At 48.3% G+C, this 13,001-nt stretch overlaps 1 protein-coding gene across 1 annotated transcript in view; it reads right to left on the bottom strand.

Moving 5' to 3' along the window:
• The window catches only part of TGM1 (transglutaminase 1), a 53,625-nt gene extending 50,110 nt beyond the window's left edge, over nt 1-3,515 (bottom strand). Inside the window, exon 1 of the mRNA XM_082197595.1 lies at nt 3,384-3,515. The gene's annotated coding sequence lies outside the window, so the exon portion shown is untranslated. The remainder of the gene's footprint in view (nt 1-3,383) is intronic.
• Nucleotides 3,516-13,001: the final 9,486 nt, after the last annotated feature.

Here is a 13,001-nt window from a genome sequence, read left to right as displayed (position 1 = left end):
TACGTTTCTTTCGACACATGGTATCACAGCAGACAGAGGGGGCTTCTAGGCCAGAAACCACAGCTAACAAACTGCCCCATCTATTCAGAAACGAACCATTAGAAAACTAAATATGCAAGGAGCTTCCTGAAACTCAACACACTGAACCCCAAGAACTCAGGGGTTATCTGAGGCCCCCCTTCTCCAAAACAGCTCACTCTCTTCCTCAGCACCCCCAAAATCCCTGCACCACCAACTGAGTCAGATATCTCAACTAAAGCATTCACAGCAGATGGCAGGGGCACCAACTCCAGGGGGCCGGGGGGCGGGCACCCACAATTTTTTTGTTTTGGGTGCCCAGTCTCCCCCCCTCCGCTGCCAGCTGGCTGCCACCGCCTTGATAATTTTTGTTGCCCTTTTCTGAACATTTTCCAGCTCTGTTTTCAGTTGAGGCGACCAGAACCCTACAGGGTGTTCCTGATGTTCTTATCCTGTAGATTTGTATTTGCTTTAGCTCTTCCCCTTCCAGATCTCCAGATCTTAAGGCTTGCATCCGCTCTCACACCCTCCTACTGCTAGATTCCCTTTCCCTTTGCCGTGTGACCAGGGCGACGGGGCTGTGTCCCTGGGGTGCAGCGCCCGCCTTTCCATGCAGAAGGTCCCGCCAGGCTTAATCCCTGGCAAGGGCTGGGAGAGACCCCGATCTGAAACTCTGGAGAGCCACTGCTGCCACCCCGAGAAGGCAATGGTGGATCCCAATGATCTGACTCAGGACAGGGCAACATCCTACAGGGAACTAGGCAGAGGGCCTTCTCAGTGGTGGCACCTGCCCTGTGGAACGCCCTCCCACTAGATGTCAAAGAGAAGAACAACTACCAGACTTTTAGAAGACATCTGAAGGTAGCCCTATTTAGGGAAGCTTTTAACGTTTAACAGACTACTGTATTTTAATACTTTGTTGGAAGCCGCCCAGAGTGGCTGGGGAAACCCAGCCAGATGGGCGGTGTATAAATAATAAATTATTATTATTATTATTATTATTATTATTATTATTATTATTATTATTATTCCTAGGACCTTCTGAATGATTCGGCCCTGGTTTCTGGGATGTTGCTGCCTCCGAATCTCTCCAAACAGCCTCCGCTGCAAATCCATTTCCAAAAACCCCTCTTCTTGAAGTATCCCATTATAAACAATACCCAAAATTACCAAAAACACCCCTTTGCCTGTTTTCGGGCCGCACTCCAGAACAGGGCAGAGTAAAAATTATCATCATCATCATACCTCACCCATCTGATTTGGGTTGCCCCAGCCACTTGCAGCGGCTTCCAACAGAAATAATAATAATAATAATAATAATAATAATAATAATAATAATAATAATACTTTATTTATACCCCGCCCATCTGGCTGGGCTTCCCCAGCCACTCTGGGCGGCTTCCAACAAAATATTAAAATACAGTAACGCATCAAACATTAAAAGCTTCCCTAAACAGGGCTGCCTTCACATGTCTTCTAAAAGTCTGGCAGTTGTTGTTCTCTTTGACATCTGGTGGGAGGGCGTTCCACAGGGTGGGATATAGATATAGAAACATAAACACAATAAAACACCACACATTTAAAAGCTTTCCTCTATAGGGCCCCTGTAAAGGAAATCCCCTGTTCAGTCGTGGAATAATCCCCAAACGCCGTGGGCAAGTCCCTCTCCATTTTGGGCAAAGCCGCCTTGCAAGTCTCTTCCTTGTGGAATCTTTGCAAAATGCGACGGTGTCCCCTTACCCGCCCTGCCCTGACTTACAGGACCAGAAAGAAATATCTATTTAAAAGAGAGAGAGAGGTGAGGGGGAAGCCCTATTTTCAACCTTCAAAGCCCGCAGCTTCCCAATGTCTCCTCTGTCTCAAATTCCTCCAGCCGAGATTAGCAGCTCATTCATTTCCTCCGCCGCACCAACACCCGCAGCTCATCTGCATCGCCTGGCACCCTCTGCCCCTTGGTACCGCTGCCCTGCCCTTTTCCTAGCACCCATCAAGAGGGAGGCGCCCTCGCAAACAAGGTTCACCCGTCTCTAACAACTTGCAAATCCTCACCGGGGAATCACGGCCACCAAACCAGAACTGACACCATTCAACTGGGATGGAAGTCAGATGAAGACCGAGTCAGATTCTCGCTCCATCCTGCCCTGTATTGTCCACACGGGCCGGCAGCATCTTAGAAAAAGCTGAGCCCTTGATCTGCCCTCGAGACCGCCCCCCAAATCCCCACTCTGGCCCAAAGCCCCCTTCCCTATTGAAATGGGCGCCCACCTGTTTTCAAAACCAACTTACTGGATAACAAGGAAGGGGGAATTCCTCTCAGCCAGCCCAGTTGGATAAGATTGGATTCTAAACTTAATGGGCTTATGGGGTGTCCCTCATTAGAGAGGAATGCAAATTACAGTATTGCACTTGTTTGGGGTGCGACCCACTGCCCATTCTGCTGAGTGGGGCCAGGGACCTCTGCCCCAAAAGTCCTGACCTAAGCTGGTCATCTAACACATTTGGACCCCATCCCAGTTCCTCCCCACCCCCCAAAAAAACTCCCCAGCATTGCATCACTGGGAAAGTCACCTCTTCCAAACCCTCAAAATGTTTTCACTGCTCGCCTCTCCAGCACCCACACCTCCCGGACATTAATTCTGCCCCCCACCCCGACATAAGACCCTCTTGAACCGTCTTCCATTCTGCCCCCCACCTGCCTTACCAAAAACGCACGTCTCTTTCCAGGCATTTTCTCCAACTCTTCTTCAGCTCCCCCCAAAACCTTGTCCATCCGCAGATTTCTCCGTTCGCACCTGTGGCTGCCCTGTCCTCCCCTGTCCCGACTAGACCCCCCCCCGTTCGCCCCCCCCCCCACTGATCTTCCAGGCCAACTCTCCCCCCTTAAAAAAAACAAACCCATCTTTCAAATGAATGCTTAAGATCTAGAGACCAATCCCAACTTCTCCGGAGTTTTTAAAACGCGCAGACACACTTTAGGTCGCTCTTTCGCCCTACTGACCTGCGGAACTCCCCGCGACGCGGACCAAGCACCCCCACAGCCCAACCACTCCTGGCACCAACACCCACACCGGCACTCTCGCCACCCCCCCCCAAAAAAAAAACACACAGCATGCGCAACAAAGTCCCTCTTTCCTCCACTGATCCCTGGACGCCCCTCCAGAGGGTCCATCACCCCTGGGGCTCCATCCGTGCCCCCTGGCACCCACACCCTTCCCGTGCCCCCTGGCGCGCCCTCCTTCCAAACTCTCGGCGAAGCCATCCTTTGCGCCCACCCGCGGTCCCCCAGGCGCCCCTTTGCGGATCCCGCGCCTGGCCAGGGCGCGCTCTCCCCTTGGCACCGAGGGCGCACCCGGACTGGCACCCACCTGGTGCTCAGCAGCCGAGGTCGAGCTGCTCCCGTCTGGCCTCTGCTTCTCCCCGGAGCTCTCTGGAGTGGAGAGGGCTCTGCCAGCGCCTGTCTTCTGTCAGGAGCGCGGGGTGGAGCCGCCTGGGTTGGGTGTCACAACTATGAGAAATATCCGGGGAGGGAAAAGCACCTCTTGCACCACGGGGTAAGAGGGAAGCGTCCTCTTCTCTGGGCATGTGGGGAGCTGGCACGGTGCCCACCAGGGTGAGTCAAGGGGGAGGCAAGCAGGAGGGGGTGAACTGGCTGCCCCCGCTCTGGGTCTGCAAGGAGAAAGGGGTGTGTGTGTGTGGCGGGTACAAGGCTCAGTGGCGTAGCGTGGGTTGTCAGCACCCGGGGCAAGGCAAGTAATTTGCACCGCCTAACCCGTGGATTTGCGCCCCCTAACCCTAACCCCCAGATGTTGCGCCCGGTGCGCCCGGCCCCCCCTGCACCCCCCACGATACGCCACTGTCCCTGAGCTCTGGCATTGCTAGCTGGGTGATGGGAGTTGTAGTTCAACAACATCTGGGGACCCACAGGTTGAGAAAGGCTGCTCCAGACCAAGGAAGTTAAAACCGTGCAGAGAAAAACCTCAGAGAGTTAAAAACATGTTGTTGTTTTTTTTAAAAAAGCCACAAACGCAAATAGAATTAAAACAACATTAAAAAACAACAACCCAAGTCTATCATGGCTCTACAAGGCATCTCCACCCTTCCCAAAAAATAATTTTGGGAAGTGTAGTTTGTTAAGGGTGCTGGGAATTGTAGCTCTGCGAGGGGTGGACTGCAGTTCGCAGGATTCCCAGTGCGTGGGTGTGGATTTGACTTCAGAGGCGAGTTCTGGCACTGAAGTCTCTCTTGTGTACAAAGATGTGTCTAAATAATAAGAGTGCCATAATAAAATCATTTATTATTAGAAATAGAAAGCCGGCGATTGAATTTGGGACCCTCTAATCCTATGTGTTTCTAATCATTTACTGCAACCAGATTTCCTGCGGTGGCACCAGAGCGGGCGACACTTTGCACATGCACGTGAAAAAAGCCGAGCCTAGGGAGGCGGAGAGGAGACCCGCTGAATAAAACTGCAAATACAAATCTACAGTATAAGAACATCAGGAATACCCTGTAGGGTTCTGGTCGCCTCAACTGAAAACGGATATCGTTGAGCTGGAAAACGTTCGGAAAAGGGCAACAAAAATTATCAAGGCGGTGGCAGCCAGCTGGCAGCGGAGGGGGGAGGCTGGGCACCCACAACAAAAAAATTGTGGGTGCCCGCCCCCCGGCCCACCTGGAGTTGGCGCCCCTGCCATCTGCTGTGAATGCTTTAGTTGAGATCCCTGCATTGCAGGAGGTTAGACTAGATGACCCCAGGATACATTCCAACTCTGCAATTCTATGTTGCTGGTAACCCACCTTATTTTGTATCAACCAGCCAGATCTCCCTCATACCTGCCTTTTATTCTGTCTGTGTGGGCAACCACACGTAGAGGACATTTGCCATTACCTAGGACGCGGGTGGCGCTGTGGGTTAAACCACAGAGCCAATCAGAAGGTTGGTGGTTCGAATCCCCATGACGGGGTGAGCTCCCGTTGTTCGGTCCCTGCTCCTGCCAACCTAGCAGTTCGAAAGCACGGCAAAGTGCAAGTAGATCAATAGGTACCACTCTGGTGGGAAGGTCAACGGCGTTTCCGTGCGCTGCTCTGGTTCGCCAGAAGCGGCTTAGTCATGCTGGCCACATGACCCGGAAGCTGTACGCCGGCTCCCTCAGCCAGTAAAGCGAGATGAGCGCCGCAACCCCAGAGTCGGCCACGACTGGACCTAATGGTCAGGGGTCCCTTTACCTTTACCTAGGAAGAAAGAACTGGATGGGTCATTTGCAAAAGGGACTCTGAGATCTAATTTGCACATTTTATTTGAGAATTGACTTTTATTCTGTGTAATAAGAATTTTTGTGTGGATTTGACTGTAGTTTCACTGCATATATAGCGACCGCTGTAGTTTTTTCAACCTCCTTTTGATTTCTTTATATGTTGCCCTGGCCTTTGGCTAGCGCAATAAAATCCAATAAACATTACTTTGTTTTTATGGAGGCAACTTGTTTTAAACTGCTTTTAATGTATGTTAATGTTGCAACCGGGGTGAAGTGTTGGTAATAAGTAAATAACAATAATGTGGAAAGATGCTTATCTGGCTGGGAGGATCCTTCGTATTCTCGTAAAGCCTCTTGCTTCCCTGGAGGGCGGACAAGAGAAAAGTGTTTGTGCGTGCAGAAAACCAGGCTGTGAATACAACACTGTGCCTTTAAAACACATCTGGAGTACATTTCTCCCCTCAGAGAATTCTGGGCACTGTAGTTCACCTGCTCAGAGAGTTACAACTCCCAGCGACCTTTAACAAACTACAGCACCCAGAATGCTTTGAGGGGAAAGAAGGGTCCTTAAAGGCATAGTAGTGCAAACAGGGCCTTGTTGTTGTTTAGTTGTTTAGTCATGTCCAACTCTTCGTGTCCCCCTGGACCAGAGCATGCCAGGCACTCCTGTCTTCTACTGCCTCCCACAATTTGGTCAAACTCATGCTGGTAGCCTCGAGAACACTGTCCCACCATCTTGTCCTCTGTCGTCCCCTTCTCCTTGCGCCCTCCATCTTTCCCAACATCAGGGTCTTTTCCAGGGAGTCTTCTCTTCTCATGAGGTGGCCAAAGTCTTGGAGCCTCAGCTTCAGGATCTGTCCTTCCAGTGAGCACTCAGGGCTGATTTCCTTCAGAATGGAGAGGTTTGATCTTCTTGCAGTCCATGGGACTCTCAAGAGTCTCCTCTAGCACCAGAATTCAAAAGCATCCATTCTTCGGCGATCAGCCTTCTTGATGGTCCAGCTCTCACTTCCATACATCACTACAATGGTACCTCAAGTTACATACGCTTCAGGTTACAGCAGTGGCGTAGCGTGGGGGGTGCAGGGGGGGCCGGCCGCACCGGGCGCAACATCTGGGGGTTAGGGGGCGCAAATCCACGGGTTAGGGGGCGCAAATCCACGGGTTAGGGGGCGCAAATCCACGGGTTAGGGGGCGCAAATTACTTGCCTTGCCCCGGGTGCTGACAACCCACGCCACACCACTGGGTTACAGACTCTGCTAACCCAGAAATAATGCTTCAGGTAAAGAACTTTGCTTCAGGATAAGAACAGAAATCGTGCTCCAGCAGCGCGGCAGCAGCAGGAGGCCCCATTAGCTAAAGTGGTGCTTCAGGTTAAGAACAGTTTCAGGTTAAGAACGGACCTCCGGAACGAATTAAGTAATTAACCCGAGGTACCACTGTACTGGGAAAACCATAGCTTTGACTATACGGACCTTTGTTGGCAAGGTGATGTCTCTGTTTTTTAAGATGCTGTCTAGGTTTGTCATTGGCTTCTGGCTCCGCCCAGAAGGGAATGTCTGCACGGACTGGCAGCACCTCTCCAGCCAGGATTGAACTCTGGGGCCTTCCTACTGCACCCAGAGTGGCTGCTGCGTTCCTGAGCCAAAGCCGTTGCCCAATCTGGGGTGCCATAACCCGTGCAGAACTGTGAACCTCATCGGAATGAAGTCACCCTCGCTTCTCCCGAAAGTTGCTCCCTCCTCATAAATCCTCCTCCTTCCCAAGGACGACTCTTGCGAGGCTGAGTCACTGTCCCAGAAATGACTTGTTGCGAGTTCCTAGAATCCCACGCGGAAAGGGATGCCAATAAATCATTTGGGGGAGCGTCGGCCTGGGAATGGAACCCAGGAGTCCTGAGCTAAACTTTTTCTCCCGCTGGACTAAACTCCTTCCCAGGCTGTGTACACAACATACATTTAAAGTGCATTTTCCACCCACCTACCCAGAACCATAGGGACACGGGTGGCGCTGTGGGTTAAACCACAGAGCCTAGGACTTGCTGATCAGAAGGTCGGTGGTTCGAATCCCCACCACGGGGTGAGCTCCCGTTGCTCAGTCCCTGCTCCTGCCAACCTAGCAGTTCGAAAGCACGTCAAAGTGCAAGTAGATAAAGAGGTACCGCTCCATCGGGAAGGTGAACGGCGTTTCTGTGCGCTGCCCTGGTTCACCAGAAGCGGCTTAGTCCTGCTGGCCACATGACCCGGAAGCTGTACACTGCCTCCCTCGGCCAGTAAAGCGAGATGAGCGCCACAACCCCAGAGTCGGCCACGACTGGACCTAATGGTCAGGGGTCCTTTTACCTTTTTACCAAGAACCACGGGAACTGTAGTTTACGCTTTGTGGCGCTACAATTCCCAGCACCCTTAATAAATTACAGCCACCAGGTTCAAACAGAAACAATAGAGCACGTGCTTTTCCAGTGCCTATACAATATAGAGAAACTGTCTCTCATGTCTTGTTACGCTGCTGTTTCTACGGGGATATACGCTCGGTATTTATCACTCCTGTTATACAAAAATCTCCATATGGGTCCGAACTTCAATGTCTAAAACTCCTGGTAGAGGACAAGGATCTAGAGACCACTCTAAAGGTGGCCAAATTCTGTGCAACTGCCATAAAACTTAGGGGAAAAGCTGTACTACCAAAATGATTAAGGTTTTCAATGAGAATTTTAGGTTCTATTGTAGGGCTCAAGATTTAATATATATTTTAAACTGCTGCTATATCTAGACAGCATCTTAAAAAGCAGAGACACCCCTTGCCAACAAAGGTCCGTATAGTGAAAGCTATGGTTTTCCCAGTCGTGATGTATGGAAGTGAGAGCTGGACCATAAAGAAGGCTGATCGCTGAAGAATGGTTGCTTTTGAATTCTGGTGCTGGAGGAGACTCTTGAGAGTCCCATGGACTGCAAGAAGATCCAACCTCTCCATTCTGAAGGAAATCAGCCCTGAGTGCTCACTGGAAGGACAGATCCTGAAGCTGAGGCTCCAAGACTTTGGCCACCTCATGAGAAGACTCCCTGGAAAAGACCCTGATGTTGGGAAAGATGGAGGGCACAAGGAGAAGGGGACGGCGGATGAGATGGTGGGACAGTGTTCTTCAAAGCTACTAAAATGAGTCTGACCAAACTGCGGGAGTCAGTGGAAGACAGGAGTGCCTGGTGTGCTCTGGTCCAGGGGGTCACGAAATGTCGGACACCACTAAACGACTAAACAACAACAAACATCTGTATTGTCTCTGTTATACCCAACTGGAATTCAATGTATTCCTGTTGTGTTTTATGATTTCCCTGATATTGTAAGTGAGCCAGCACTGGTCTGTGACCGTAATAATAAAATTCATTCATTCTGATATAGAAAAATGTATATTAGCCTCATCTCCCCACTACTCTATAAGGACCCAGGGCACATAGGACAATTTTATATCTCCTTGCTGCTGTCAGATACCAATCCTGCTACAACATACGACATTGCCAGACTCTGCACAACAGCGTTCAAAATCCGTCAGATGATGAACACTCACATCAGAGCACTCTCTAATCTGATAGTTGTAGTCTTTTATATACTAACCTTTTACACTCTTCTGTATCCCTCTAATGTTCTTAACTCTTCTTTTAGATTCTGTCCGTTTCTTTTAAATTCTTACAGTCTTTCAGATATACCTTCTGTTTTTTATATTTTTTAGCTTTCCAGAATCTGTAAGATTCTAAATGATTGTATCCCAGCCCCTGCTTATGCTGGTCTATGGCCGTAATAAAAATTTGATTGATTGATACAGTCGCCAGGGTGCTTGCTGAGTGCGTGGTTGTAGCAGAAAAAAGACAGTCACGTAACTGAGAAATTACACAAAACAAATGAAATACCGTGAAAATCCTTGAAACGAGAAGTAATCGACTAGAAATGTTATCTTATAGAAATAAACTAAATAATAAAAATCAAAAAGTTTAAGCGAAAAATTCGAAAAACCTAGAATTGTACAAAGCCTTAACGGGATGCCAGCTACAAACCTCGTTTCACTGAACTATTCAGTTTCCTCAGAAGGAAATAGGAAAATCCTAAACCTTAAATGACCAAAATTCAAAAAAAGGGGTTAAAACTCCCCAAAATTCTGAAGTTAGGATACTTCAGAATTTTTGGGAGTTTAACCCCCTCTTTTGAATTTTGGTCATTTAAGGTTTAGGGTTTTTCATATTTCTAGCCGATTACTTCTCATTTCAGGGATTTTCACGGTACAGTGGTACCTCGGGATACATTTGCTTCAGGTTACATACGCTTCAGGTTACAGACTCCGCTAACCCAGAAACAGTGCTTCAGGTTAAGAACTTTGCTTCAGGATAAGAACAGAAATCATGCTCCGGAGGCGCAGCGGCAGCAGGAGGCCCCCTTAGCTAAAGTGGTGCTTCAGGTTAAGAACAGTTTCAGGTTAAGTACGGACCTCAGGAACGAATTAAGTACTTAACCCGAGGTACCACTGTATTTCATTTGTTTTGAGTGCGTGGTTTCTTTAGAATATGGCATGTGTGTATGGGGCCGAACGTTCCTCTTTGTCCCATGGGTACCCGCTCGGCTCTGCAGCTGAAGCGAGGACCCAGGAGTCCGGGCCAGGCGGAGCTCGATTTGGGAGAAAGATTGTTCCTAGGGGTGTTGGCAGCTTCTGTTGGAGCTGAGGTGCGTGTTGGGGCAGGTTGAGGGAGGGTGCAGCGCAGGGCAGGAGGGATATATAAAGGTGGGGCAGCAAGCCTTTTGTTGAAGGATCGGCTGGGCCCTGGCTCCTTTAAGAGTGGTTCAGCAGGCAGGTATTCAACCGGTGCAGCGCGTATATATATCTAAAGAAATATATATCTAAAGAAAGTCTATATCTAAAGAAAACAGCCACAACCACGCACTCAAAACAAATGAAATACAGTGGTACCTCGGGTTAAGTACTTAATTTGTTCCGGAGGTCCGAACTTAACCTGAAACTGTTCTTAACCTGAAGCACCACTTTAGCTAATGGGGCCTCCTGCTGCCGCCACGCTGCCGGAGCACGATTTCTGTTCTTATCCTGAAGCAAAGTTCTTAACCTGAAGCATTATTTCTGGGTTAGCGGAGTCTGTAACCTGAAGCGTATGTAACCTGAAGCAAATGTATATATATGTATATATAATGTATATATAAATGTGTATACACACACACACAGAGAGAGAGATGCCTTTTAAATATTCTTATTTATCCATTGTTTTTGCATCTCCTCCTTCATCTCAGGTGCTTCAGGGTGGTCTATCATTCTATAATGATGACAATTCTCCCTCACAACAACCCTTAGGCGGAGACAGCAAGTGACTGGGACATCTATTTGTGCGGTTAGTGAAACAAGCATAGGTTTTCCAAAGGCCTGTGCGGGTTGGGGGCGTATTTGTGGGGAGATGGAAGAGTCTGCAGGAGCTTTTTTCCCGGCAGAAAGTTTTTATTTCGTTAAATTTTCACACCACCCTTCATCTCCACAATATAAAAATTCAAGACGAAAACGCAAAATACATAATAAAAACAAGAACACACAGACAAAAATGTATGTTTAAAAGTTTAAAAGGTGCAAGGAGATAGGATAATAATATATTAAGGATGGAATAACAAATAAAGCGAATAACGCAACAATAATAGTAGGTAAAGAAGATCGCACATGGGTGAAGTACTGGGCTGTGGGGGAGGAGGTGAAGGGATTAATTGAAATTGTTAAAGATTGGCATAGGATTTAAGAGATTTAAATTTTCATAAAGATTCTGTAAGGAAAGCAGAAAGCAGCAAGAAATGTCAAGTAAAGGTATCAGAGAGGAGATCAGTGTAAATGAAAACATGAGACTTGTGGTTTTGTTACATATGATTTCATTTTGGAGTTGTCTGTTTATTTTGGAGTTGTTTGTTGTAAAGAATGTATATTATGTGAATAAAATAATAAAGGATTTGCAAAAACTGGGGGAAAAATATGTATGGGGCTGATGGGAGTTGGAGTTCCACGCTGTCAAAAGGTTCATCACAGCCCTGAGGTGGAGATATTGCAAGGGTGAAAACAGCCCCTGTTGAATTTCTACCTATCACAGGTGCAGATATTGCAATGGTGAAAACAGCCCCTGTAGAATTTCTACCTATCACAGGTGGAGATATTGCAAGGGTGAAAACAGCCCCTGTTGAATTTCTGCCTATCACAGGTGGAGATATTGCAAGGGTGAAAACAGCCCCTGTTGAATTTCTACCTACCACAGGTGGAGATATTGCAAGGGTGAAAACAGCCCCTGTTGAATTTCTGCCTATCACAGGTGGAGATATTGCAAGGGTGAAAACAGCCCCTGTTGAATTTCTGCCTATCACAGGTGGAGATATTGCAAGGGTGAAAACAGCCCCTGTTGAATTTCTGCCTATCACAGGTGGAGATATTGCAAGGGTGAAAACAGCCCCTGTTGAATTTCTACCTACCACAGGTGGAGATATTGCAAGGGTGAAAACTGCCCCTGTTGAATTTCTGCCTATCACAGGTGGAGATATTGCAAGGGTGAAAACAGCCCCTGTTGAATTTCTACCTACCACAGGTGGAGATATTGCAAGGGTGAAAACAGCCCCTGTTGAATTTCTGCCTATCACAGGTGGAGATATTGCAAGGGTGAAAACAGCCCCTGTTGAATTTCTGCCTATCACAGGTGGAGATATTGCAAGGGTGAAAACAGCCCCTGTTGAATTTCTGCCTATCACAGGTGGAGATATTGCAAGGGTGAAAACAGCCCCTGTTGAATTTCTACCTACCACAGGTGGAGATATTGCAAGGGTGAAAACTGCCCCTGTTGAATTTCTACCTGTCACAGAACCCAAAAAGGGGCCCTATGTGTGAGGAGAGAGAGAGAGAGACATTGGCCCACCTGACCTTTTGCCCGGGATGTCTCTGCTTTTGGAAACAGCAATACTAAACATATTTCTCTCTGGACTTTCTCAGCCCTTCCAGGACATTCTCCAACTCTTGCACATTTAATCAGGGCTTAAAATTTCTGAAATGAAGATGTGCTGGGGCTTAATCCCGGAGCTGACTCCTTTTTTGGAACCTTGTGAGCCTCAGGCACATTTGAAGAACATACAGTGGTACCTCGGGTTAAGTACTTAATTCGTTCCGGAGGTCCGTTCTTAACCTGAAACTGTTCTTAACCTAAAGCACCACTTTAGCTAATGGAGCCTCCTGCTGCTGCCGCGCCATTTCTGTTCTCATCCTGAAGCAAAGTTCTTAACCTGAAGCACTATTTCTGGGTTAGCGGAGTCTGTAACCTGAAGCGTATGTAACCTGAGGTACCACTGTACTCGGCTTCTGCCAAAGAATCCCAGGAACTGTAGCTTACCGCTCACGGCACCTTTAACAAACTAGAGTTCCCAAGACCTGGCCATGCACTAAATGTATGGATGTGACTACAGGGAATGATTTCTTGCTGCACTGCGGAGAGGGAATCACTCTCTGCGCTTGCTCAGAGGCACTCTTCGCTCAAAAAATCCCAGGGTTGTTTCCGAGCAACGAAAACAGTTTGGCAGATTCAGCCGTGGCTTTGGAAGCGTCATCCCATAGGGAAATGAACACGCAATCCACGCCTCGATGCAATCTGCTGGGTGTGCGTCTTTAGCTGTGGGTCCTTGTAAGTGTGCCAAAAAAGCGTGGTGATGTACACGTCAAGTGT

This window comes from Podarcis vaucheri, assembly GCF_965113315.1.
Source record: "Podarcis vaucheri genome assembly, chromosome: 13".
Lineage (NCBI taxonomy): Eukaryota > Metazoa > Chordata > Lepidosauria > Squamata > Lacertidae > Podarcis > Podarcis vaucheri.
The sequence above is the reverse complement of the archived record's forward strand: the minus strand, read 5'-3'. Positions and strand labels throughout refer to the sequence as shown.